Source organism: Myripristis murdjan, chromosome 19, assembly GCF_902150065.1.
Source record: "Myripristis murdjan chromosome 19, fMyrMur1.1, whole genome shotgun sequence".
NCBI classification, from domain to species: domain Eukaryota; kingdom Metazoa; phylum Chordata; class Actinopteri; order Holocentriformes; family Holocentridae; genus Myripristis; species Myripristis murdjan.
In genome coordinates, this window is record NC_043998.1 from 27,217,516 (window position 1) to 27,244,249 (window position 26,734).

Here is a 26,734-nt window from a genome sequence, read left to right on the forward strand (position 1 = left end):
GGACTACCTGGTCCATTCATTGCCCAGAGGATGGCAGTAATGATGATATGGTGTTCTTCATGGCCATCAAGGAGTTTAACCTCTGGAGGCCATTCAGAGACAAGCCATCTTCCTCTGTACTATGCTGAAGCCAAAGGAGGGGGCTGCATCTCTGTATAGTTAGATGTCCCCAGGTTGGGTGATGTAGTCAGCACAGAAGAAAGAAATGCCATTCCAGGAAGATGTTTCCACAAAGACAAAGATGAGTTTCACAATAGTTTTCCAGTGCATCTGGAAGGTTGACTGTGCAAGGGGTCTGTGAACAGGCCTACCTTTCCCACTGAGGACTTGCTGGAGGCAAGTTCTCATCTACTCTCTTATGTTGGGTACTGGTGTTTTTTTTTGATTTTGTTTTTTTTTAAATTTTGCGTAGTGGTTGAGAAGTTGGGGCCTTAGTGCAATGAGGTGAATCATCATGGACAGGAAACAAAGAGCACAAGAGCTTCTGCTGAGAAGGTTGTTGATATGCCTGCTGATGGCAGGTGGTCGAAGGAGAACCAGAAAACTAATGATTAATTTTCTGAACTGAAGGGCCTCAGCTCCAGCGCCAGATCCAGGAGATGAGAAAGAAATTGTGTTCTCTAAGCTGTGATCAACAGAGATTTGACTCGGTGGCAGTAAATTACTTTATGCTTGATGGTCAGTGAGAGCAAAGAACATCTGTATAGGGGCAATCAAGCTGAGACAAACAGGAGAGGATGGTTAGATCAGTGTAAGTAGACTGGTCAACTGATTATAGGTGTGGTTGAGGTGTGGTCCTTGCTCTTGAACTTAAGGTCTTCACTCAATCAGACAGAAAATGAAACCAGTGAAGATAACCTATAGGATGTTAAGGAGGTGGCATTTATTTCAACTTTGAAATTTGTCATCATTTCTGTCTCAGCTCCTCTTGATCCACAAGGTTTCATAAGAACAGGACAAGATGAGACCAGCATCACTCTGCAGTGGAACCAAGTCAACATCTCTGACAGCTACGTCCTCCAGTTTGATGGTACAGAGATAAACGTCACTGCTCCAGATGGAGATGGACCAGTCACTCACACAGTCTCAGCTCTGACTGCTGCCACTGAATACACATTCACTGTCTTCAGTGTGTTTAAGAGCATCAGAAGCAGTGGAGTGAACCTGACTGCAGTCACTGGTAAGATGTTTGTTTTCCAACCATGTATTGTTTTTACAAAATGCTCTTATATCTAAAAGCATCTCTAACTTCCCACCTGCTTTCAATCGTTTGTCACAACTGGGAATCATTTTCATATATGTTTGGGGATAGAAAATTATAAGATTAAATCATACAACAAAAAGCCTTGGCATATTATAGAAGTGCTCATTAGTTTTAACATTACCGTTTTGTCTCTTTGTGTCTCAGCTCCTTTCAATCCACAAGACTTCAGACCAGCAGGACAAGATGAGACCAGCATCACTCTGCAGTGGAACAAAGTCAACATCTCTGACAGCTACATCCTCCAGTTTGATGGTACAGAGATAAACGTCACTGCTCCAGATGGAGATGGACCAGTCACTCACACAGTCTCAGCTCTGACTGCTGCCACTGAATACACATTCACTGTCTTCAGTGTGTTTAAGAGCGTCAGAAGCAGTGGAGTGAACCTGACTGCAGTCACTGGTAAGACCGCTTCCTTCATGATGTGTTTCTTCAAATTTCAAAAGGGCAATAGCCATATCACAGGGCTCTGCTATCCCACTTGAAACATGTTGGCCTTACAAATAGTTATTCTTCACAGTTGACCAGTAAAGAGCCAGCTGAGCAGGCAACAGCGATGTGGAACAAATGGCCAACGTAATAATTATACTTGAAACAATTCCAACCTGTTTAGTGGAATCTAGTTCATGAACTGCATGTTGGTTGGAGGACAAGATCGGCCTTAAGGCAACAACTTCTTTGTTGTCTGTGAGTTGGACTACCTGGTCCATTCATTGCCTCAGAGGATGGCAGTAATAATGATATGGTGTTCTTCATGGCCATCAAGGAGTTTATCCTCTGGAGGCCATTCAGAGACAAGCCATCTTCCTCTGTACTATGCTGAAGCCAAAGGAGGGGGCTGCATCTCTGTATAGTTAGATGTCCCCAGGTTGGGTGATGTAGTCAGCACAGAAGAAAGAAATGCCATTCCAGGAAGATGTTTCCACAAAGACAAACATGAGTTTCACAATAGTTTCCCAGTGCGTCTGGGAGGTTGACTGTGCAAGGCTGTCTGTGAACAGGCCTACCTTTCCCACTGAGGACTTGCTGGAGGCAAGTTCTCATCTACTCTCTTATGTTAGGTAGTGGTGGTGTTTTTTTTTGTTTTTTTTTTTGCGGAGCTGTTGAGAAGTTGGGGCCTTAGTGCAATGAGGTGAATCATCCTGGACAGGAAACAAAGAGCACAAGAGCTTCTGCTGAGGAGGTTGTTGATATGCCTGCTGATGGCAGATGGACGAAGGAGAACCAGAAAACTAATGATTAAGGGCTCTAGTTTCCCAGCGCAGCGCAGGGTTGTGGTGAAACCACATCTACTTTCAGCGTAAGGCGGAGTGCAGCCGGTGTAGTGGACGTTTGGCTGACCGGCTCACAGTGCGCACACGTCACCAAAACCGGGGCTCAGGGGCTCATTTGATTGGTTTAAAGTGAATCGGCTGTGTCAAACCCACTCCACGCCTTCTCTCCTCCCTTGCGCCGGTAGGAGGGACGGCGGAGTACTTGCACCACCGCGCACGGCGTCCCAAACTTGCAAAATCCACCGGGCCACACCCAGTTGGCGAAGCCCAGTTGCGCTGCGCCCCCACTTCCCCTGGTCTGCGAAACTAGAGCCCTAATTATCTGAACTGAAGGGGCTCAGCTCCAGCGCCAGATCCAGCAGATGAGAGAGAAATTGTGTTCTCTAAGCTGTGATGGACAGAGATTTGACTCGGTGGCACTAAATTATGTTAAGCTTGATGGTCGGTGAGAGCAAAGAACATCTGTATGGGGAAATCAAGTTGAGACAAATAGGAGAGGATGGTTAGATCAGTGTAAGTAGACTGGTCAACTGATTATAAGTGTGGTTGACGTGTGGTCCTTGCTCCTGAACTTAAAGTCTTCATTCAGTCAGACAGAAAATGGAACCAGTGAAGATAACCTATAGGATGTTTAAGAGGTGGCATTTATTTAAACTTTGAAATTTGTCATAATTTTTGTCTCAGCTCCTCTCAACCCAGAAGGCCTCAGACCAGCAGGACAAGATGAGACCAGCATCACTCTGCAGTGGAACCAAGTCAACATCTCTGACAGCTACGTCCTCCAGTTTGATGGTGCAGAGATAAACGTCACTGCTCCAGATGGAGATGGACCAGTCACTCACACAGTCTCAGCTCTGACTGCTGGGGCTGAATACACATTCACTGTCTTCAGTGTGTTTAAGAACGTCAGAAGCAGTGGAGTGAACCTGACTGCAGTCACTGGTAAGATGTTTGGCCTCGTGCATTGGGTCTCATGCACAAACATTTCTGCTTCATTCATTTTAACTTTGTTTTCCACCAGTGCATACACATTTTAACTGGGTGAAAGTAGTGGGAAAATTGGGGTGGAGGCACCTCCTTCACGGTACATGATTACCTACTGCGTTTGGACATGTAATACATTTATTGAACTGTAAATAATAAGCTACGTACCACTCTCCTTTATACTAGCTGTGATTAAACCTCCTCTTAAAAAGTCTACCTTAGATCCAGGTGTTTTAACTAACTACAGACGGATCTTTAACCTTCCCTTTCTCTCCAAGGTCCTTGAGAAACTAGTTGCCAAGCAGTTGTTACTTTCTTCATAACAAAAGTCTATTTGAAGATTTTCAATCAGGATTTAGAGTGCATCACAGCACAGAGACAGCACTGGTGAAAGTTACAACTGACCTCCTTACTGCTTTGGACAAAGGACTTCTTTCTGTTCTTGTCCTGTTAGATCTTAGTGCTGCATTCGACAGCATTGACCATCTGATCTTATTACAGAGACTGGAACATTTAACTGGCATTAAAGGAACTGGTTTAAACTGGTTTAGGTCCTATCTATCAGATAGTTGTTAATGATGAATCCCCCAGGTGCACAGAAGTTCTACATGAAGTTCCACAAGGTTCTGTGCTTGAACCCTTTAAGTAATATTATCAGGAAATAAATCATCATTGTTATGCAGATGATGCCCAATTATATCTTTCAGTCAAGCCAGATGAAATTAACCATTTAACTAAACTTCAAGCATGTCTTCTGGAGCTGGATGACCTTCAATTTTCTACTACTAAATTCAGACAAAACTTAAGTTAATGTAATAGGTCCTTAACACCTTAGAAACACATTATCTGATCATACAGTTACCTTAGATAGTTTTGCATTGGCCTCCAGCACCACCGCAAGGAATCTTGGAGTTCTTCTTGACCAGGATTTGTCATTTAACTCCCACATTAAACAGACTTCTAAGTCTTCTTTTTTTCACATTTGCAATATTGCGAAAATCAGGCACTTACTTTCTCAAAAAGATGCAGAGAAATTAGTCCATGCATTTGTTTCTGCAGCTCCTTCCTCTCAGGCTGGCCCAAGTCTCTAAAGACTCTTCAGCTGATTCAGAAAGTTGCTGCATGTGTATTGACCGGAACTAAGAGGAGAGATCATATTACTCCCATATTAGCTTCTCTGCACTGACTCTCTGTAAAATCCAGGATAGAGTTTAAAACCTTCCTCTGTACTTACAAAGCCCTTAATGGTCAGGCACCATCTTACCTTAACAGGCTCAGAGTGCCTGACCACCCCACTAGAGCTCTGCGCTCCCAAAATGGCAACTTGCTTGTGGTTCTTAGAGTCTCCAAAAGCACAAAGGGAGGCAGAGCCTTCAGCTTTCAGGCTCCTCTTCTGTGGAACCATCTTCTGCCTCAGGAGCTGTAGAGTCTGCATCTATGATGGCAAAGCACCTGCTCCCTCTCTCTCTCTCTCTCTCTCTCTCTGTCCATCTCTCAACTCTTCCATTCGAGGCAGATGGCCGCCCACCCAGAGCCGGGTTCTGCTCACAGTTTTTGGCCCTGCTAAAAGGGTTTTTTCCTTGCCACTGTTGCCCTGTGCCGCTCTTGAAGGAGATTTTGGTCCATGGGTTTGGCCAAAATCTGTTGGGTTTCTGTACAGCACCTTGACGTAACTTTTGCTATGATTTGACGCTATACAAATAAAAACAGAATTGAACTGAAAAAGAAAGAAAAAAGAAAATACCCAAAATTTAACTCACTGACTTACTGATTCACTATTTTGTGTCTTTGTATTTCAGTTCCTCTCAATGCACAAGACTTCAGATCAGCAGGACAAAATGAGACTAGTATCACTCTGCAGTGGAACAAAGTGAATGGCAATCGCAGTTACATGTCCCATTGGCATGGTGCTGAAAGTAAAAATGGACCAGTGAACAGAGAGAGGACTGTCATCTTCACTGTCCAGTTTGATGGTACAGAAATAAACGTCACTGCTCCAGATGGAGATGGACCAGTCACTCACACAGTCTCACCTCTGGCTGCTGCCACTGAATACACATTCACTCTCTTCACTGTGTTAAAGTATGTCAGAAGCAGTGGAGTGAACACGACTGCAATCACTGGTAAGACAACTCCCATCATTATTTGTTTATTATAATTTCAGAGGGCTCAGCTCCAGCAACAGAGGAGATGAGAAAGAAATTGTGTTCTCTAAGCTGTGATGGACAGAGATTTGACTCGGTTGCACTAAATTACTTTACACTTGATGGTCGGTGACAGCAAAGAACATCTGTATGGGGAAATCAAGCTGAGACAAACAGGAGTGGATGGATCAGTATAAGTAGACTGGTTAACTGAATATTGGTGTGGTTGAGGTGTGGTCCTTGCTCCTGAACTTAAGGTCTTCATTCAATCAGACAGAAAATGGAACCAGTGAAGATAACCTATAGGATGTTTAAGAGGTGGCATTTATTTAAACTTAAATTTAAATTTGTCATCATTTCTGTCTCAGCTCCTCTCAACCCAGAAGGCCTCAGACCAGCAGGACAAAATAAGACCAGCATCACTCTGCAGTGGAACCAAGTCAACATCTCTGACAGCTACGTCCTCCAGTTTGATGGCACCGAGATAAACGTCACTGCAAATGGGAATGGATCAATCACTCACACAGTGTCATCTCTGACTGTTGGGACTGAATACACATTCACTGTCTTCTGTGTGTTTAAGAACATTAGAAGCAGTGGAGTGACCCTGACTGCAGCCACTGGTAAGAAATGTTTCATTAACTTGTAACTTAACTGTGTTGTAGTTCACATTTTTGTTTTTATGTCACAGGGTTCTGATCAAACTTCAACCATAAGAACCTGGTTTGAGTTACAGCCAACTGTTTTTACAATAAATTAATTTCAGAATCACTGATTGAATTAATCTAGATATTAAGAGATGATGTTTAGTTTAAACTCCACTTTGGTGTCTCTTTGTGTTTCAGTTCCTCTCAGTCCACAAGGCATTGGAATAGCAGGGCAGAATGAGACTAGCATCACTCTGCAGTGGAATCAAGTGAACGCTGCCAGCTATATGCTGGAGGGGAATGGTACTGTCATTAACATCACAGCAAGAGGAAATGAACGGGTCAAAAACGAAACAGTCACTTACACAATCTCACCTCTCAATGCTGCGACCATGTACATGTTCACGCTCTACACCGTCATGCAGCAAGCCAGGAGCAGTGGAATAAACATCACTGCAGCCACTGGTAAGAGTTCTGGCTTCACTTGTGCTCTGCAGTGACTTGGCAGGCCATAATTATGTGTTCTACTGTCTTCCTTTGTGTTATTCTGATGCTTATTCAACGGGAAGCGTCACTACTTCAGTCCACTCATGTCTTGTACACACACATTGTGCACTAAACAAACTTAACCCAGCCCAGAGCAGCTTGGGAACTTCAGCTCGTCACTTCCTGTTCCCCCATTACACTGACATGAGGAGGGGCTTGGAGGAGGGGCTGAATGTCCGGTGGGAGGGGCTTGGAGGAGGGGCTGAATGTCAGGTGGGAGGGGCTTGGAGGAGGGGCTGAATGTCCGGTGGGAGGGGCTTGGAGGAGGGTTAGGGTTAATGAATCTCAGGTGGGTGTTTGAGGTGTTTGAGCTCAAAGTTTTTGAGGAAAGTTTTGCAAAGTTAGTTACTCGCTCTGTGAATACTGTTCAAACTTTAAAATGTTACATATGGAGATTCATCTTTTTGAAGCCTTCCCAGCCATTTTAACTGTTGTTTAAATGTTTCAGCTCCTGTCAATCCACAAGACTTCAGATCAACTGGACAAACTCAGACTACGATCACCCTGCAGTGGACCAAAGTGAACGGCATCAACAGCTACGTCCTCCAGTTTGATGGTGCAGAGATAAACGTCACTGCTCCAGATGGAGATGGACCAGTCACTCACACAGTCTCAGCTCTGACTGCTGCCACTGAATACACACTCACTGTCTACAGTGTGTTCATGGACGTCAGAAGCAGTGGAGTGACCCTGACTGCAGCCACTGGTAAGATGTTTGGCCTCACATTTTGTGCATTGCAGTGATTTGGCAGCTCATAATCATGTACTCTGTTTTCATCTTCTTTCTCTCCTTGACAAGATTTGGTGACTAATTTCTTTTGAACTGTTTAACCGGTTGGTGCTGCTGAAAGTTCAAAATGTGCAGCTACTTGAGGAGATTCAGTTTTTTGAGTTACAAACTTCACTCAAACTTTTTACTGCAACTGATGCAAATACTAACCCATCCAACTCATTCAAACTCTTCAACTACTGCCACTACTGCTTCAGTAAATTTATTTCAGGTTCTTACTGGGTAGCATGGCCTTTCCTTTCTCCTTAAAGCTGTCAATCATTTCTATTGTCCTTCTGCCCTTTAATTGCACGAAAAACCCATTACTCTGGAATGATACTTTATATTGTATATTATAATATAAATGCAGCGTTCACATGTAATACATTGCTGTGCCACTGCTTGCTCTCCATCACCTGTACATCAGTCTTACCTGCATCTGGTGTCTCTGTAATTCTGAAGTAACCTTTGTTTTTCTCCCCAGAGCCAGCAGATGTCACCAGTGTGTCTTCCAGGTGCAGCCTTCACCCCTGGGTGCTGCTGCTCCTTTTTTATCTCATCATCACTTAGTTTGAATCCTGTGTGTGTTTTCCATGGATGTTGTCTCCTCTCTAATTGTATTAAAGGTGAAGGTCAATTACACAGCAGCTTTTAAGAGTGTAAGTGTAAAATATACATGGACCACATATGAAATACAGCCTAAAGACACATAGTTAGACATAACATTGAAAATAGTTGGCATTTGATGTGCCTGAGTTAAAGAGAGTGGTGGTGATGGTGGTGGGGTTAAAATGGCAAGTTTGTGATTTATGATTTCTTTTCTTACTAAATTCAGTAAAGTACATGTAGTGGTGGTAAAAACTGATGAAAATGATCTTTTGTCAGCACATATATAACACAAAAATCTTCAATTTCAATGTTCCTCAGTTTAGAGTTCAGTGATGAAGGGATGGTGATGGTGGGGTTCAAATGTAATATTGGATTATTGAATAAAGGCACTATACAGACAAGTCATGGTGTGTTGTTCTATTTTTTAACTGGATAAATAATCAAAAATCATATCCAGTCAATATTATTCACACACACACACACACACACACACACACACACACACATACACCCACAAAATATCTCAGTGTTATTTAACTGTACAGGGATTTAGGGACCTTTTGAAATTCATGGGACGGGTACAATGAAGGGAAAGCGGCTGAGGTCAGGGGGGTGGGGGTGGGGGTGGCCTATAGCCTAACATACGTACATTATTTGAAAATATCCCTATTAACTATCTTGTAACTATCTATTGCCACACTGCCCCCATTCTCCTCTATCCAAGCCCAGCAACAGTTACTCTTAACGCCCTTATTGCCATGTTTGCTGTCTTCCCCGGGCTTCATGAACCTGCGGTCCATCCTGTGGGCTGCAGTGCGTCAGCGAGGCTCACTTTTGATGCCGGAATGCTATCAGCCCTGAATACATTATAAAGACCGCCTGCTTGGATCACACACCATTAAACATCCAAGCAAAACTAAGTCTGAAAAGCCTAAAAAGCTACTGAGTCACTCACTCATGATCACAAAGAGAGAGAGGGAGAGAGAGAGAGAGAGAGAGAGAGAGAGAGAGAGAGAGAGAGAGAGAGAGGCTTTTAAATGTTGAGTGCGACTCCGGCGACAGTCTCAGCAGGATCAGAGCTGCTGCTTGGGTTAGGGTTTTCGGGCTGTGCCGGTTGGGTTGAAGATCCAGGCTCTGAGAGAGTTGTGGAAAGTGTTCCAGCATTTTTCATGAAGTTCAGTTTTGTTTGTCAGTATTTTGTTTTCTTATTCTCCGGTTCGGACATGTTTGCAGAAGCACAGTAACACACAGCACACAGCAATGAAACAGTTTGACTGGTTGATGTACAGTACACTGTCTGTATTTGAATTGTGTGACGTCCCCTTTGATTGGATTAAAAATGTAAATATTCGTCTCTCATAGAGAGAAAAATAAAACCCACCAGGCCACGTTTTACTACATTGTGCACTAGAAATGTGTGAGTGTGAACCAGATACAGTTTGACTCGCTTTTTGAATAAATGAGTTTTGTATAACTGTAGCCCTCTTTACAATCCGGTGGAGGGTGAGGGCATCCTGTCGCTGGGGGCTGTGGGACATGAGGCCCGTTTCCACCGAATAGGTCCCTATTAGTGTTTGGGGGCAGGAACCACTACAGGAAGGTCGTCTCGCTCGGCCCTCTGACCTGCCGTGTCTCCACTGAGAGGAACGTTCCTGTAAAGTTACCGGCTCTGGATGTGACGTCATCGTGCGTTTGACCGGGGCGTCAAAATGCGTGTTGTTAAAAAAGCACGTTGTTAGCGTTAGCTAGCACGTTAGCGTTAGCTTGGTAGTGTTGGTCGTGTTGCTAGGGACGCTAACGTTAGCTAATGCCGGCTATTTTGTGGCTTTCTGTTGACACCACATCGCGCCGTGAGTAAATCCAATCAGCACCAAGTAAACCCCAAGCCCCACCCAGGAGTTTTTCTGGGCCGCTCAGAGTCCCTTCCCCGAGGCAGAGCTGTTTTTTAGCCCCTGTAAAAGTTCAGGAACTCTCTGCTTTGAGCCCGGCCAAACTATACCCGGGTATAGTGGCGTAGGGTTAATCTGGCCTGTTACACCGGGCTAAGGCCTCCGTTAGCCCGAGAACTGTCTTTTCACACCAGAGATGATATCCCGAGGCTTAGCCTAGGGCTAACTAAACCCTGCTCCAAAGTCAGGGCTAAGGTCTGTCATGTGACTGTTAGGGCTAAGGTTAGCACAGGGGTTAGCATAGGGCTAGGGTTAGCACAGGGCTAAGGTTAGCACAGGGGTTAGTTAGCACAGAGCTAAGGTTAGCACAGGGCTAAGGTTAGCACAGGGCTAAGGTTAGCACAGGGCTAGGGTTAGCACAGGGGTTAGTTAGCACAGGGGTGAGTTTGCACAGTGCTAGGGTTAGCACAGGGGTGAGTTACCGCAGGGCTAAGGTTAGCAAAGGGCTAGGGTTAGCACAGGGGTGAGTTAGCACAGGGGTGAGTTAGCACAGTGCCAAGGTTAGCATAGGGCTAGGGTTAGCACAGAGCTACGGTTAGCACAAGGCTAGGGTTAGCACAGGGGTGAGTTAGCACAGTGCTAAGGTTAGCATAGAGCTAGGGTTAGCACAGGGCTAAGGCTAGCACAGAGGTGAGTTAGCACAGGGCTAAGGTTAGCATAGGGCTCGGGTTAGCACAGGGCTAGGGTTAGCACAGGGGTTAGTTAGCACAGGGCTAAGGTTAGCACAGGGCTAAGGTTAGCATAGGGCTAGGGTTAGCACAGGGCTAAGGTTAGGACAGGGCTAAGGTTAGCATAGGGCTAGGGTTAGCATAGGTCTAAGGTTAGCACAGGGCTCAGGTTAGCACAGGGCTAGGGTTAGCACAGGGCTGGGGTTAGCACAGGGCTAGGGTTAGCACAGGGCTAGGGTTAGCACAGGGCTAGGGTTAGCACAGGGCTAGGGTTAGCACAGGGCTAAGGTTAGCACAGGGCTAGGGTTAGCACAGGGCTAGGGTTAGCACAGGGCTAGGGTTAGGGCTAAATGATGCATCATGGGTGACGTGTCCGTTTCAGCCTCAGTGACTTGACGGGTTAAAGTTCATGAAGGTGAGTTTTTTAATTTTTTTAAATTAATTTCTAATTTTCTAATTCGTAGAACAAAACATCGGCTAAAATATTGGGAAACTTCTGGAATAAATGAGGATCGGTGATTAAAAAAACAAATCAGTTGAACCCCGAGCCTCAAGTGGAAGCATTTTTGTCGACTCAGAAATGATGAATTGTTGCAAACGAATGAAAAAAGGCTCGCAGGATCGACGTCGGACCAAAGAAAAAGTGTTGAAGTTGATTTTTATGACGTTAAGCTGTGAGACATTTGTTATTATTGATGCTTTGTAATCACGTTATTAAACTGTCCAATAAATATCACAGATCTTCAATACTGCAGCTGTGAGCCTGGAAAGTGAATGAAAATGAATAAATGAATGTTTCCTGTCATCATTCTGTGTTAAAATGAAGTTTTAGTTTTTAGTTTGCAAGACACTCAGAGCAGCTCAAGATGCATTTCATTTTTATATCAGGGCTACTTGCTTTGTGTAACAGCATCGTGGTATGTTTATATTTTGGCAGGATTTATAGAAAAGCTAATATCTCATTAATGTTTAAAATCAGAGCAGGGTTTGAATTTGTCCTTTGGATGATAACGATGCACGACACATGAATAAATAAAAAATCAGCATTTTGGAGCTGAGGAAATATTCAATATATTATTTTATTCTTACAAGCAGAGAATATTGCCTAAATAACTCCCAAACATGTTAAATGAAGGTCAAATAAATACACTGCAAAAATTAAAAATGAAAAATTAAACAAAAAGGTGAGGCAGAAGATTTGATCAATCAGTTGGATGTAAAAACATGAAGAAAGAAGCTTTAATGTGTGACACGTGGAACAACATGTTCAGTGTGTGTCTTGTCACTGGTGGTAGTAGCTGGGCGTGACAGCGAACACGGCGGACACGCCCTCGTACGGCGTGACGACGGGTCGCGACCCCTGCAGCTGCTTGGCGTGGCCCAGGTGTCGGATCCTGTAGGAGCCGGCGGCCGCCTGCAGGGGGATGTGCCACTCCACCGTCACGTTGCTCTGCCGGCCGGAGCCCTTCAGCCAGCGGAACCTGCACACACACACACACACACACACCACACACACACACACACACAACACACACAGTCACCGACACACCACACACACAACAACAGCATAACTCTGCAGCATAACAGCCTCGAGAGTTCACAACTTTTTTTAATTTATTTTTATTGAGTTGACAAGTAATCAGGATGGAACACACACACACACACCACCACACACAGTCAGCAAACAACACACACACACACACACACACACACACACACACACCTGGTCTCCCATGATGCATCAGTGCAGAAGACCTCCCAGGTTGATGTTCTGTTGTGGTAAATCTCCACTGGTAACGAAGGTTTTGTCTCTCTGACATGAAAAAGGAGACAGGAGGTGAGAGAGGAAGGAAGGGAGGAAGAAAGCAGGAGCAAAGGAAGGAAAGAAGTAAAGAAGGAAGGAAAGAGGGAGAGAAGGAAGGAAGGAACCCAAGGAAAGGAGAAAGTTGGGAAGGAAGGAGGAAAGGAAGGAAAGATAGACAAAGGAAGGAAGGAAGGAAGGAATTAAGGAGACATGAAATAAGGAAGGAACAAAGGAAAGGAAAACTTAAGGAAGGAGGGAAGGAGAGGTGAAAGGAGGGAATAAAGGAAGATGCAAGGGAGGAGGAAGGAAGAGGAAGAGAGGAATAGAGGAAGGAATTAAGGAGACATTAATACGAAGAAGCAAGAAGGAAAGAAGGGAAGAAAAATGAAAGGAATAAGGACGGAATGAGAGGGTGAAAAGAGGGAAGGAAGGAATGGAGAAAGAAAGGAGGGAAGCAGGAAAGGAAGAAGAGGGAATGAAGGAAGAAGCAAGAAATGATAAAAGGTGGCTTTATTCCAGATTACAGATGCACTGTTGAGGTGTGTGTGTGTGCATGCGTGTGTGTATGCATGCGTGTGTGTGTGTGTGTATGTGCGAGTGTGTGTGTGTGTGTGTATGTGCGAGTGTGTGTGTGTGTGTGTGTTTGTGTACCTGGTACTCCTCATACGTAGTGATGTAGTGTGTGTGCATGCGTGTGTGTATGCATGTGTGTGTGTGTGTGTGTGTACCTGGTACTCCTCATACGTAGTGATGTAGTGTGTGTAGATGCTGCTCAGGCCAGAGATCACCACCTCGATCTGGATGAGGTGAACCGGAAGCTGGACTCTCTCTCCATGGAGATCTCCAACCTGGCAACGGATGTGGAATGGCACAACTACGCCAGCGTCTACTCTCAGGACGAGGTCCGCATCCTCAACGCCTGGAAGAACTTCAATGTAGATCTTCAACAGTTCGATGTCAGCACAGAGCGAGGAGCAAAAGATCCGTCTGGCTGAGATGTTCACCACCTTCTATGAGAACACGGCCACTGAAGGCAGCGTGGCAGCCTCTACCACTACCTGACCGTCAGGGGCACGTCTCTCAGCAAGAACCTGCTCGACATCCTGACCAGGAAGTCTAAATGTAGCATTAATGACATAGGCATGTACAGCATCTATTTCAACAGCCTGATGTATAGGGGGATGTTCCTCAACCAGGTCTACTGGAGTCTGATGGGTTTCGACCCAGTCAGTCAAGGCAGCTGAATACGCCTCAATGATGAAAAAAATCATCAGTGCTGAGAAAGAAGCTGTGAACTATTGCAAGAGCAACTACAAGAAGTACGTGAAGATGGATGTGGTGGAGATCAGCAAAAAATACAGCTACAATGACAAAGAAGAAATTGCTAAACAGATAAAATGGGCACCACTCCTTGAACTGCCACCTTATCGTGGTGGAGGGTTGTGTGCCCACTGATCCTGGGAGCTATGTTGCGGGGATATTTTGCCCCTGTTAGGGTCTCCCATGGCAAACAGGTCCTAGGTGATGAGCCAGACTAAGCGCAGTTCAAAAAACCCCTTATGAAGAGAAGACTACCAAGGACCGTGACGTTGCCCGGTATGGTGGAGCCGGGGCCCCACCCTGGAGCCAGGCCTGGGGTTGGGGCTTGTGAGCGAGCGCCTGGTGGCCAGGGCCTTTGCCCACAGGGCCCGGCCGGGCCCAGCCCGAACTGGTGACTGTGGGTCCAACCCTCTGCGGGGCTCACCACCCACAAGGGTAGCCGTAAGGGGCTGGTGCCATGTGGATTGGGTAGCAGTCGAAGGCGAGGGACTCGGCGACCCGATCCCCGGACGCAACAGCTGGCGATGGGGACATGGAATGTCACCTCACTGGGGGGAAGGAGCCTGAGCTTGTGCAGGAGCTTGAGAGGTACCGGCTAGAAATAGTCGGGCTCACCTCCACGCACAGCTTGGGCTCTGGAACCCAGCCTCCTCGAGAGGGGCTGGACCCTCCACTACGCTGGAGTCGCCCGCGGTGAGAGGCGGCGGGCAGGTGTGGGCTGCTTATAGCCCCCCAGCTCAGCCGCCATGTGTTGGGGTTTACCCCGTGTGAACGAGAGGGTCGCCTCTCTGCTGCCTTTCGGGTTGGAGAGAGGGCTCTCACTGTTGTCTGTGCCACGGGCCGAATAGCAGTGCAGAGTACCCGGCCTTCTTGGAGTCCCTGGGAGGGGTACTGGATAGTGCTCCGACTGCGGACTCCATTGTTCTACTGGGGGACTTCAACGCCCACGTGGGCAACAGACAGTGATACTGGAGTGGGGTGACTTGGGAGGAACGCCTCCCGATCTGAACCCGAGTGGTGTTCTGTTATTGGACTTACTGTGCTAGTCACAGTTGTCCCATAAGGAACACCATGTTCGAGCATAGGGGTGTCCATAAGTGCACGTGGCACCAGGACACCTTAGGCCGGAGGTCGATGATCGACTTCGTTGTCGTTTCATCTGATCTCAGGCCGTATGTCTTGGACACTCGGGTGAAGAGAGGGGCTGAGCTGTCAACCGATCACCACCTGGTGGTGAGTGGATCCGCTGGCGGAGGGGGAAGCTGGACAGACCTGGCAGGACCCAAACGTACTGTGAGGGTCTGTTGGGAACGCCTGGCTGAACCCTCTGTTAGAGGGGTCTTCAACTCCCACCTCCGGGAGAGCTTCTCCCAGCTCCCGAGGGAGGCGGGGGACATTGAGTCCGAATGGACCATGTTCTCTCGTCCTCCATTGTCAATGCGGCTGTTCGAAGCTGTGGCCGCAAGGTCTCTGGTGCCTGTCGTGGCGGCAATCCCAGACCCGGTGGTGGACACCGGAAGTAAGGGATGCCGTCAAGCTGAAGAAGGGGTCCTACCGGTCCCATGTTGGCCTGTGGGACTCCCGAGGCAGCTGACGGGTACCGGGAGGCCAGGCGTGCTGCAGCTCGGGCAGTGGCAGACGGCAAAAACCTCGGAGCTGGGAGGAGTTCGGGGAGGCCATGGAGGACGGATTATCGGTCGGCCTCGAAGAAATTCTGGCAAACTGTCCAGGCGCCTCAGGAGGGGGAAGCAGTACTCTGCCGACACTGTTTACAGTGCAGGTGGGACCTGCTGACGTCGACTGGGGAGTATTGTCGGGCGGTGGAAGGAATACTTCGAGGGTCTCCTCAATCCCATCGTCACGTCTTCCGTTAAGGAGGCAGAGGCCGAGGACCCAGAGGTGGACTCGTCCATCACCCAAGCTGAGGTCACTGAGGTTGGTTGGTAAGCTCCTCAGTGTCAGAGCGGGCGGGGGTGGATGACATCCTGCCTTGAGTATCTCAAGTCTCTGGATGTTGTGGGACTGTCTTGGCTGACACGCCTCTGCAACATCGCGTGGTGGTCTGGGGACAGTACCTCTGGAGTGGCAGACCGGGGTGGTGGTCCCGCTTTATAAGAAGGGGGAACGGAGGGTGTGTTTCCAACTACAGGGGGATCACACTCCTCAGCCTACCTGGGAAGGTCTACTCGTAGCTGGAGAGGAGGATTCGGCCGATAGTCAAACCTCGGATTCAGGAGGACAATGCGATTTTCGTCCCGCCGCGGAACACTGGACCAGCTCTATACCCTCTGGGGGTGCTCGAGGGTTCGTGGAGTTTGCCCAACCAGTCCACATGTGTTTTGTGGATCTGGAGAAGGCATTCGACCGTGTCCCTCGTGGTGCCCCTGTGGGGGGTGCTCCGGGAGTATGGGGTCCGAGGCCCTTTGCTAAGGGCTGTTCGGTCCCTGTACTGACCGGAGCAGGATCTTGGTTCGCATTGCCGGCAATAAGTCAGACCTGTTCCCAGTGCATGTTGGACTCCGGCAGGGCTGCCCTTTATCACCTGTTCTGTTCATAATCTTTATGGACAGAATTTCTAGGCGCAGCCGGGGGCCGGAGGGAGTCCTGTTTGGGAGCCACAGGATTTCATCGCTGCTTTTTGCAGATGATGTTGTCCTGTTGGCCCCATCGATGCAGGACCTTCAGCAGGCACTGGGGCGGTTTGCAGCCAGAGTGTGAAGTGGCGGGGATGAGAATCAGCACCTCCAAGTCCGAGGCCATGGTTCTCGACCAGAAAAAGGTGGCATGCCCTCTCCGGGTTGGTGGAGAAGTCCTGCCTCAAGTGGAGGAGTTCAAGTATCTCGGGGTCTTGTTCACGAGGTGAGGGAAGAATGGAGCGTGAGATTGACAGGCGGATCGGTGCAGCCTCCGCAGTGATGCGGTCGGGTTGTACCGGTCCGTCGTGGTGAAGAAGGAGCTGAGCCGAAAGGCGAAGCTCTCGATATACCAGTCAATCTACGTTCCTACCCTCACCTATGGTCATGAGCTTTGGGTAATGACCGAAAGGACAAGATCACGGATACAAGCGGCTGAAATGAGTTTCCTTCGCAGGGTGGCCGGGCGCTCCCTTAGAGATAGGTGAGGAGCTCTGTCACTCGGGAGGAGCTCGGAGTAGAGCCGCTGCTCCTCCGCATCGAGAGGAACCAGTTGAGGTGGCTCGGGCATCTGTTTTCGGATGCCCCTGGACGACCTCCCTGGGGAGGTGTTCCGGGCATGCCCCACCGGGAGGAGGCCCCGGGGAAGACCCAGGACACGCTGGAGGGACTATGTCTCTCGGCTGGCCTGGGAACGCCTTGGGGTTCCCCCCCGAGGAGCTGGCGGAAGTGTCTGGGGAGAGGGAAGTCTGGGCGTCCCTGCTTAGACTGTTGCCCCCGCGACCCGGTCCCGGATAAGCGGCAGAAGATGGATGGATGGATGGATAAAATGGGCATTGGACAAGAAGTACTCCTGGTACAGCTGGGTGGTGGTGGTGTACGACACAAAGCAGGACTACCCTGACAAAACAGATGGTTTCACGTATCCCAATGGAGAAGATCACCGTCGCCGTGGGTGAAACTAATATTGGGTCATATGGGACCAGTAGGGACGAAGTCGTGACTGCATTCCAAGACAACCTGCGATAACATGTTTGATGAAATCAAAGGAAAAGGCAATGGTTGCCCTTCTCATCACTCCAAATCATTAACTGTAGAGTATTCTGATAGAAATACATTCGTATACCAACATATCTATTTTATGTCTTATGTCAAACTGATGCATATCTCTTATGAAAAGAAATCCACCCAACCACCAACAAGACTGTTCATGGTACAGTTCATACACAGGCTCACTCTCCTTGTATTACTCAGGAAGAAAGGATCTCTGCAAATCTTTCCACTCCCTGTAAGAATGGTGGCACATGTCAGATGCTGAAGACCTTTTTAAGGTCCATGTAGTGTCATGCTGAGTGTTATGCTGTGTTTGTGCTGTCTTAATGTGCTAATTTATTGTTTGCTGTGAGTATTATTTAACTGCATGTATAGGTTTAACATTTTATTTGCATGTATGCATTTGGTTGTCTTCAGTTGTAGTTTTGAATGCAGCTTTTTTCTTGATTTCCTTGATTGTCCATGTATGTTAAGTGAACACAGCTGGACACAATTGAACTACTCAGTGCAGACATTGACTGACAGCCACAGCAGCCAATCAACTGTTGTAGACTGGCCACAAGAACCAATGGTGACTTAGGGGAGGGTTCCCCCCTACCTATATAGACAGCCAAGGCATGTTGGGTGTGTGAGTTTTTTTGTTGACAAAGGCCACCTGCCTACGAACCGGGAAGATCCCCAGCAGTCTCCAGGCCGACGGAGGACAGACGCAGGACAGACGCAACAGTGTATTGAAGGCCTAGTGCACGAAAGGCAGAAGCAGGAGCTTCTGCCAAAGCTGTGAGTTCCCTCTGCCCAATACACTGTTTGCTGAAAATCTGAAACGCTCTGCGTTACCAGAGGAGGTGCACCCTGTGGTTGCAAGGCAGATTGCTGGCTGTCTGTTTGTTTGTTCCAGGATCAACAAGTGCCACCTGGAGGCGTTGGGGAGCGGAAGAGGCCTCATTGAGGAAGTGAGAGCAGGCCAAGTAACCGAGGCAGCAGTCCAGTGGGGAAGAGTGACTCTTGGTGGTGTGGGCCAAACCAAGGACTACTCGGAGCGTAACAAGGAGCCCGTGGGACAGATTAGTCCATAAGAACTGTTTTACCTCTGCTCTTTTAAAGACCTTCCCATTTTTAAAGACATTTCATTCTCATTGGTTTTTATCTTTTCTCTGCCGCCTTGCACAATAAATGTTTATTGGTTGCAACTCTTGTGCCTGTGTCTATTAAGTACTGCTCACCCTCGTAAGGAAGAATTCGAACAGTTTTAATATTGGTGGTTTGTAATTACATAGTAATAACCATATTATTACACCACCCTTGTAACAGTAGCATTCAGGAACGATGACAGGTTCGGATACTCCTACTCATCATCGTTCTCCGATGAGCGGGGTCCTCATCCTGGCTAGACTTCCTCTCAGTCACAGGCAACGTGACTGCCAGAGTGACATTAGTTATTGCCGGCAAGACCTGTTCTTGCTGAGAAGAGGGCTTACCAGCACAGAGTTCATGGGAGAAGAGCCTTGGCGACGAATGGGAAAGGAAGTGAGCACAGTAAATACAGCGACCCTCATTGCGTCTGCGGAGGTGTTTCCTCGGGTGACAGCTTCGTACGACCAATCTGCATGGCTTCCCCAGAATCATGAGATGGAATGACCAGTTTGCGTGAGTGGATACTTGAGGTGGTAATATGGCTCAGAGGGGAGAAATTCCTGGCGAGAATACATGGAACGCCAATTGATTCCATCACGCTATCAGCAGCCAACGTGCGAAACTCAATGGTGTAATCTGGTATGCTTCTCCTTCCTTGGCGTAAAGCGACAAGAGCTTTAGCGGCTTCCGACCAGGAGTAACAGTCTGAAAATCTGGAATCAGAGCTCTAGTGAACTAAAGGATAGAGTTGCAAAAACTGAGCGACGATTCCACTCAGCCGCAGTCCAATCCTTGGCAAACTCAAAATGAAGTTCGCACTGAGTTATGAAAGGTCGACAGTCACCTGAGTCCCCGGAGAAATGTTCTTAGGTGGACAGGCGCAAATGTTGATTCTCCGCAGATGTGCCGGGTGAAGAGAGAAGACCTGGATCTTGAGATTCAGGGTTGTGTGCAGCAGCGCTCTTCTGTAGAGACCATAGTGTTGCTGGCGGTGGCGTGCTTTACGTCGCTCCGTCCGCCGCTCGGCATCGTGCTCACTGATGTGAGGCCGGCGTGCGGGCTCCGCTCGGCCATGAAGCTCCCAGTGCTCAGTTTCTGTGCTGAGTTGATGCCAGAGGAGGTTTGGAGCTCTGCAGGTACTGAGGCGGCAGAGCGTCGGACTCTTTTACGCACTATGAGCCTCGGCTCTCGGCGACCCGCTCTGTAACTTTACGTGGTGCCGCCTGGTGGCCGAGTCGCTGTGGTTCCTAAACGCTTCCACTTTGCAATAATCCCACTTCCATCTTATGGTGGAATATCTAGGAGGGAAGAAACTTCAGCAGCTGACTTGTTGCAGCGGTGGCTTCCTATAGCAGCACGCTGACCACAGATCAGAGCCTCAGAGCTTAGTGAGCAAACCCCACAGGTATTCTTTTATTGTGTCCAAACTCAACCTGAGCCCCAGATGTTGCTCATCCTCCATCACTACATTACAGTCACGGCCTGAAAGACCTGCGTGTTGCCTTTAGCGTCATCACGTAAACTCCAGCACTAACAGGGAGTTGCGCAGAACAGACAGTAGATCCATTATTTTTATTTTTTTTCACATTAGAGTTTCACTAAAGTAATGTTGATGTGAATGAACGTGACCCGAACCTGAACATAATTCTAAATTTTTCTCTCAACCTGCCCAGACCTGACGGGGTTTGGGTCGGGTATCCACACTCTAACCCAAATCTGTAAAACCAGCTGCAAATACCATCACCATCATCATCATCATCATCATCATCATCATCATCACCATCATCATCATCATCATCATCACCATCATCATTACTACCATCTGATACCAGACACCTCGCCGGACAGCGGCAGTTCCAGCCATAGCAATTAAGGTTAGAGTAAAGTTTGACCATATAAAATCATGTTCACTTAGCAATAAAATTCTTATTTACTTAACCGTCGTAAAGCCATAAGGGTCAAAACGACCCGAGCGTCCGTGAGTCTTTTTTCTGGGGTCCTGCGGTGCGTTCAGGGCCGAGGCGAGGGATCCGGGGCATGGGGGAGCGCTGGAGGCTGCGACGCCGCTGCAGAGGGTGAGGCATGGGCGCACCGCAGGACCCCGGAAAAAAGACTCGCGACGCTCGGGTCGTTTTGACCCCTTAAGGTTTTACGAGGGTTAATTAAAAAATAATTAAGTTATTGCGATACATTCTAATTTGAGGGATGAGCTTTGTTGTGAGATGACTACATGGTAACTCAGGTGTTAAATATGTAAGGCACCGCCTGCTGTGCTCTGTCTGTCTCGGCAGCCTCATTCATTTAATAATGACTCCTGAAGGAACTTGGCTGGGGGCGTTTCAAACTTTTCCATTCTGGGAGCCCAAGTGGACTTTCTCTGAGCAAAAACATGTGACAGAAGGGGATCAGCAAATGAGCATAAAATTAGCAGAACAAAAAATGTAAAAAATTACCAGCAAAATTGCATGCATGTATAAATAAAGAAGTACTGAAAGAAACCCTTATTACTCATAACTAAAATGACATACTGAAAGATCAGATTGTTGTTGCCGGATTAGATTCTTTGTGAGAGGCGTCTGGACGAAGCACGAGCCACTAAACTTTTCCTCATTTTGCCGAGGACCCCTGGTGGTCTGTTTCAGGGAGGCACTGGACCCGGTTACACCACCTGGAACCAGGTCAATGCTTTGGCATGACAGGTGCGGTTTCCTTCCCAGCGTAAAGTCAGCGTGAGCTTTGTTCTTTGGGATCACTGCATGGTAACTCAGGTTGTGTGTGACTTTTAGTGTTATGGGCTCAGAAACTGTTGCTTTCCTGTGGGACCATCCGACTTTTTCTCATATTTTGGTGGATTACTGTCGCCGCTGTCTAACTGCTTGTCACAAGTGATTCACTGCAGAAAGTCAGTCTTATTCTCCTGAAACTCGTCAGTTTGCCAAGTGAGCGTCTGTTCTCACCAGGCCTATAGGATCTATAGGGTCATGGAAACCATCAGCTTCATTGTTGCCCGCTGCTTTGATCAGGTTTTAGAATGCTGCCAGTCAGGTGCCATGGCGTTCTCTTGTACTTTGTCATCTGTTGCATAAAGTGTCTATGTAGAACATATCCAAGCCACAAAACCTTGATATGCTCTGCAAATTACAGCCGAGAGCCTCTTCGACATGACAGATAGGATTGCAGACGTAAGACATCAGTGGTATTCATCCCAGCTTAATGTCAGTGCCTGTGGCAGTGTGATGTTGGCATCAGCCCTCACTGTTCTCTCCACAGACACTGGATGACAGCCAGGCCACAGGATGAGTGAGAAGAATGAGGGCATGTGGTTGGTACATTAGGCTTAACTTGTGTTAGGAAATAGCAGGAAGTGTAAAAAAAAAAAAAAAAAAAAGTTAAAAACTGATAAAGGGAAAAAAAACAGATGCATATTGCTAAAAGGGTTAACTTATGGAACTACTGAGCAGCGCTGTATTTTTGATAAAGTCAGTACTTGGTCAGTTAAATAAAGTATTATTCACTTTCAAGAACAAAATATTTCTGAGTCCAAATGTTTGAACAGTGACTACCATTGAAAAACATGCTTCAATTTATTTGATTATTATGTTTTGTTTTGTTCACGAAACTGAAACTGAGGAGGACAAATCACCCCACAGATTTTTTTAATTAAAAAGTAAGTAAGTAAAAAGAAAATCCTCCAGCTTACCTTTACTGCAGTCTGCTTTGGGTGATGCGACTTCACTTCATGTTTAATTACATCTGTCACCTGGCTCATATTTTGCATGCTCTCTATAGGCACAGGCATAAACCCACTGACACATATGCAGTTTTTTTTTTTTTTTTTTGAACTTGTTGAACTCTTCTTCTGTTCTCTTCTTAATAATTGCAAAGCAAAGCTTGTTGTATCCAGCAACATTCACGTTTGTAAAAATAACTTAATAAATAATGATCATTAGCCATTTAGAAGTCATACACATAAGCATAATGGGACAATAATGAACATTTCATAGTAATTTATCAACCACAGGCTCATAGTATGCATGACAAATAAATAAGTGATATACTGCTGTGGTTCATTATAGTTAGGCTACTGAGAAAAAACATTTTGTTATTTACAGGTAGGAATCATGGGAATTGATAAATGCATGTGTTTATTTTGGAAATTGATAAATGCATGTGTTATTATCATTAGAATTATTAATTGAACGATTTGTGTCCACACAAGCGTTTTAGCACCATATAGAGCAAATGTGATGATATTAATTCCTCACAAACTCATATCACATAATCATTTCGTACATAAGGCACACACCACAGTGAACACAGGAAGCAGATTGTCAGGTACAGGTGTGTGCAGAGCAGGTGCTAAGCCAACAGCTAGGCTAATGGGAAACACAGGAGATATAAGCCATCTACTCCCTCAGTGGTGACGTGGAATGTCAACTCACTGGCCAACAAGAGCCAGCGGCTTCGGTTAGAAGTCAGAGGACCTACTGTATTTAAATCTATCAGATGATGTAACCCCTCACTGTGAACAAGTGAGGGGAGAGTGGGGCAGGAGATCGACAGGTGGGTCGGGGCGGCGGCAGCAGCTCTGAGGTCGCTGTACTGGACCGTCTTGGTGAAGAAGGAGCTGAGCCAGAAGGCGAGGCTCTCGATTTACCGGTCGATCTTGTTCCAACCCTCACCTGTGGTCTCGAGCGCTGGGTGGCGATCAAAAGAATTAGGGATGGGTGAGGAGCCGCTGCTCCTCCACATTGAAGGGAGTCAGGCCTCCTGGATGCATCCTGATGGAGGTGTTCCGGGTACGACCACCTGGGATTATATTTAATTAGTAAACTTTAGGGTTAGGGTTAGGTTGGGGTTAGGGTTAGGATTTGGTGGTTGGTCAAAATGCCGGACTCCCTCAGGAGGCATGAAAAAGTTTGTTATTTCCGGGTCTCACGCTGGAGGTTGGCCTGAGACGAGAGCCTGCACCGGAAGACGCCTCACGCTGGAGGTCTGCAGCTAGACCCTTCTCGAGTCAGTCGCTCCACGCTGACCCACTAAGGCAACCACAGAGGGTCAAAACTCCCAGTGGGTTACAAAACACAAAACAATAATACCTCTTCTTGGGAAGGATATTTGTGTTTCTCTAGAGAACAGTGATTCCCAGACCAGTCCACTTTTTGTTCCAGCTCTTTACACACCTGACCTAATTAAAAAAAATCTGTGGGGTGATTGTCCTCACTCAGTTTCAGTTTCGTGAACAAAACAAAACATAATAATCAAATAAATTGAAGCATGTTTTTCAATGGTAGTCACTGTTCAAACTATTTTGTTCTTGAAATGAATAATACTTTATTTACCTGACTAAGTAGTGACTTTATCAAAATACAGCGCTGCCCCCCTCCTTTTTTTCCTCATCAGTAGTTCCATAAGTTAATCCCTTTGGCAATATGCATCTGTTTTTTTTTTCCCTTTTTTATTTATTTATTTATTTACACTTCCTGCTTGCCTAACACAAGTTAAGCCTAATGTACCAACCGCATGCCCTCATTCTTCTCACTCATCCTGTGGCCTGGCTGTCATCCAGTGTCTGTGGAGAGAACAGTGAGGGCTGATGCCAACATCATACCGCACAGGCACTGACGTTAAGCTGGGATGAATACCACTGACGTCTTACGTCTGCCATCCTGTCTTTCATGTCGAAGAGGCTCTAGGTTGTAATTTGCAGAGCATATCAAAGTTTTGTGGCTTGGATATGTTCCACATAGACACTTTATGCAACAGTTGGCAAACTAAAAGAGAAGGATGGTATATGTAACCTAGGTTTTCTGAGTGGAGACACTATCTCTCACCCTACATATTCCATATGTATGGGGACTGACCCACTGGGGCAGTGGATTACTCTTTAAGACACATCACCTGTGGTGGCCACACATGATTGGCAACCTATGGCTATATAAGCCCCACCTCTGTGGGCCACGCCGGTTAACCTTGATTGGAAGTGTTTCAGAGCGGCTCATAGCTATTGTGTCAAGACTATCTCTCCACCCTACATATTCCATATGTATGGGGACTCTGTAAGAACACCGCGAAGAAACCAAACAGACCATGCTGCCCCGGGGAGTACAAGCAGCGACAAATTCGAATGAGACGTCACCGCCACCAGAGCCACCCCCGTGCTAAACCAAGGAACTATTTACAAATATACAGTATGTACACCCCCTGGCTCGGTGCAAGACGCTACCGAGGCCCAGCCAGCCCTGCCAGACGCGAAAGCCAGCTGCAAAGGGGGGAAGGTCACCTAGCCCTAGGCTAGCCCAGAAAAGAAAAGACACTCAGGCCCAATGTGCTCCTAAGAGCCATGGCTGCGGATACTCAGTCATGTCCTACTGTACACGCCCAGGACCGCTCAGTGAACGGGGTGTTGGCTGCCACATTCATGCAGTAAAACCTAATAAAAGTGGACGGGGTCGACCAAGAGGCGCCGTACAAATCTCAAACAGGGTGGCACCCTTCACAAGGCCCAGGAGGTAGCCAGGCCCGTGTGGAATGTGCACGCACCCTGCCGGGGCAGGCTGACCTGCTCCTTTATGCTGTGGATTGCCTCTACCACCCAATGAGGCAGCCTGGACTTAGAGACTGGTCTCCCCAGACTGTTAGCCCTGTAACAGATAAAGAGCTGGTCTGTAGTCCTGTGGCACAAGTCTGCTGAATGTACAGCATTAAGGCCCTAACAGGGCACAATAGTGGCCCCCACTAGACCCAGCACCACCATCCTGAGGAGGGCGGAAAGGGCGCAGCTCCAGAGGCTGATTTCTATGGGGCTCAGACCAGACCTTAGGGTGGAACGCAGGATTTGGGTGCAGCACCATACCAGTATCCCCAGGCAAGAACCGGCAGCATTCCTCATGCACTGAAAAGGCATGGAGCTCACCCACCCTTTTGCCGACACAATCGCCAACAAGAATGCTGTCTTGAGGGACAGGCATTTCAGCTCCACTGTTGCCAGCGGCTCAAATGGCCCATGCCGCAAAGCCGACAGAACCAACTCCAAATTCCAAGGGGGACACTGGCCTTCTGGAAGGGGGAGCAACCCGATGAGCACCCCTAAGGAACTGAAACAAGGTCACAGCAGTCCCTTGTCAGTTTACGAGGCCCGACACGAGCAGCCTTTATGGCTGCCACCATCCCCTCAAAGTTGAAGGAGACATGATGAAAAACCCCCAACGGTAGGAATAAGCAGCCCTGGTTGATGGAGCCCGGGCTCCCTGCAAAGTGCCAACCACCGACTGGGCAACCCCATGGCTAGGAACTTCCCTAACCCGTAACCTTATTTGCTATGGTTGGAACTGCCACTGTCGGGAAGGCTTCTGATATCAGATGGTAGTAATGATGATGATGATGATGGATGATGATGATGATGGTGGTAGAGGTATTTGCAGCTGGTTTACAGATTTGGGTTAGAGTGTGGATACCCAACCCAAACCCCATCAGGTCTGGTCAGGTTGAGAGAAAAATTTAGAAATTATGTTCAGGTTCGGGTCACGTTCATTCACATCAGTGTTACTTTAGTGAAACTCTATTGTGAAAAAATAAAAATAATGGATCGAATGTCTGTTCTGGGCAACTCCGTGTGTAGAGCTGGAGTTTACATGATGACGCTAAAGGCAACACGCAGGCTCTTTCAGGCCGTGACTGTAACGTAGTGATGGAGGATGAGCTAAATGTGGGGCTCAGGTTGAGTTTGGACACAGTAAAAGAATACCTGTCGGGTTTGCTCACTAAGCTCTGAGGCTCTGATCTGTGGTCAGATGCAGGCTCCTCCAAATATACAGCATGTTGCAGGGCTCCTGCTCAGGGAACCAGAGTTCTCTAGAGAACCACAAATATCCTTCTCAAGAAGTATTTTATTTTGTCAAAATTGCACTTGAGTAGATGCCAAATTAGTAAAATG

General features: G+C 47.2%; 1 protein-coding gene across 1 annotated transcript in view; it reads left to right on the forward strand.

The window, feature by feature from the left end:
• Positions 1-26,734, forward strand: part of lipf (lipase, gastric) — a 944,109-nt gene that overhangs the window by 416,630 nt on the left and 500,745 nt on the right. Inside the window, exon 12 of the transcript XR_003930077.1 lies at positions 11,024-11,269. The gene's annotated coding sequence lies outside the window, so the exon portion shown is untranslated. The remainder of the gene's footprint in view (positions 1-11,023; positions 11,270-26,734) is intronic.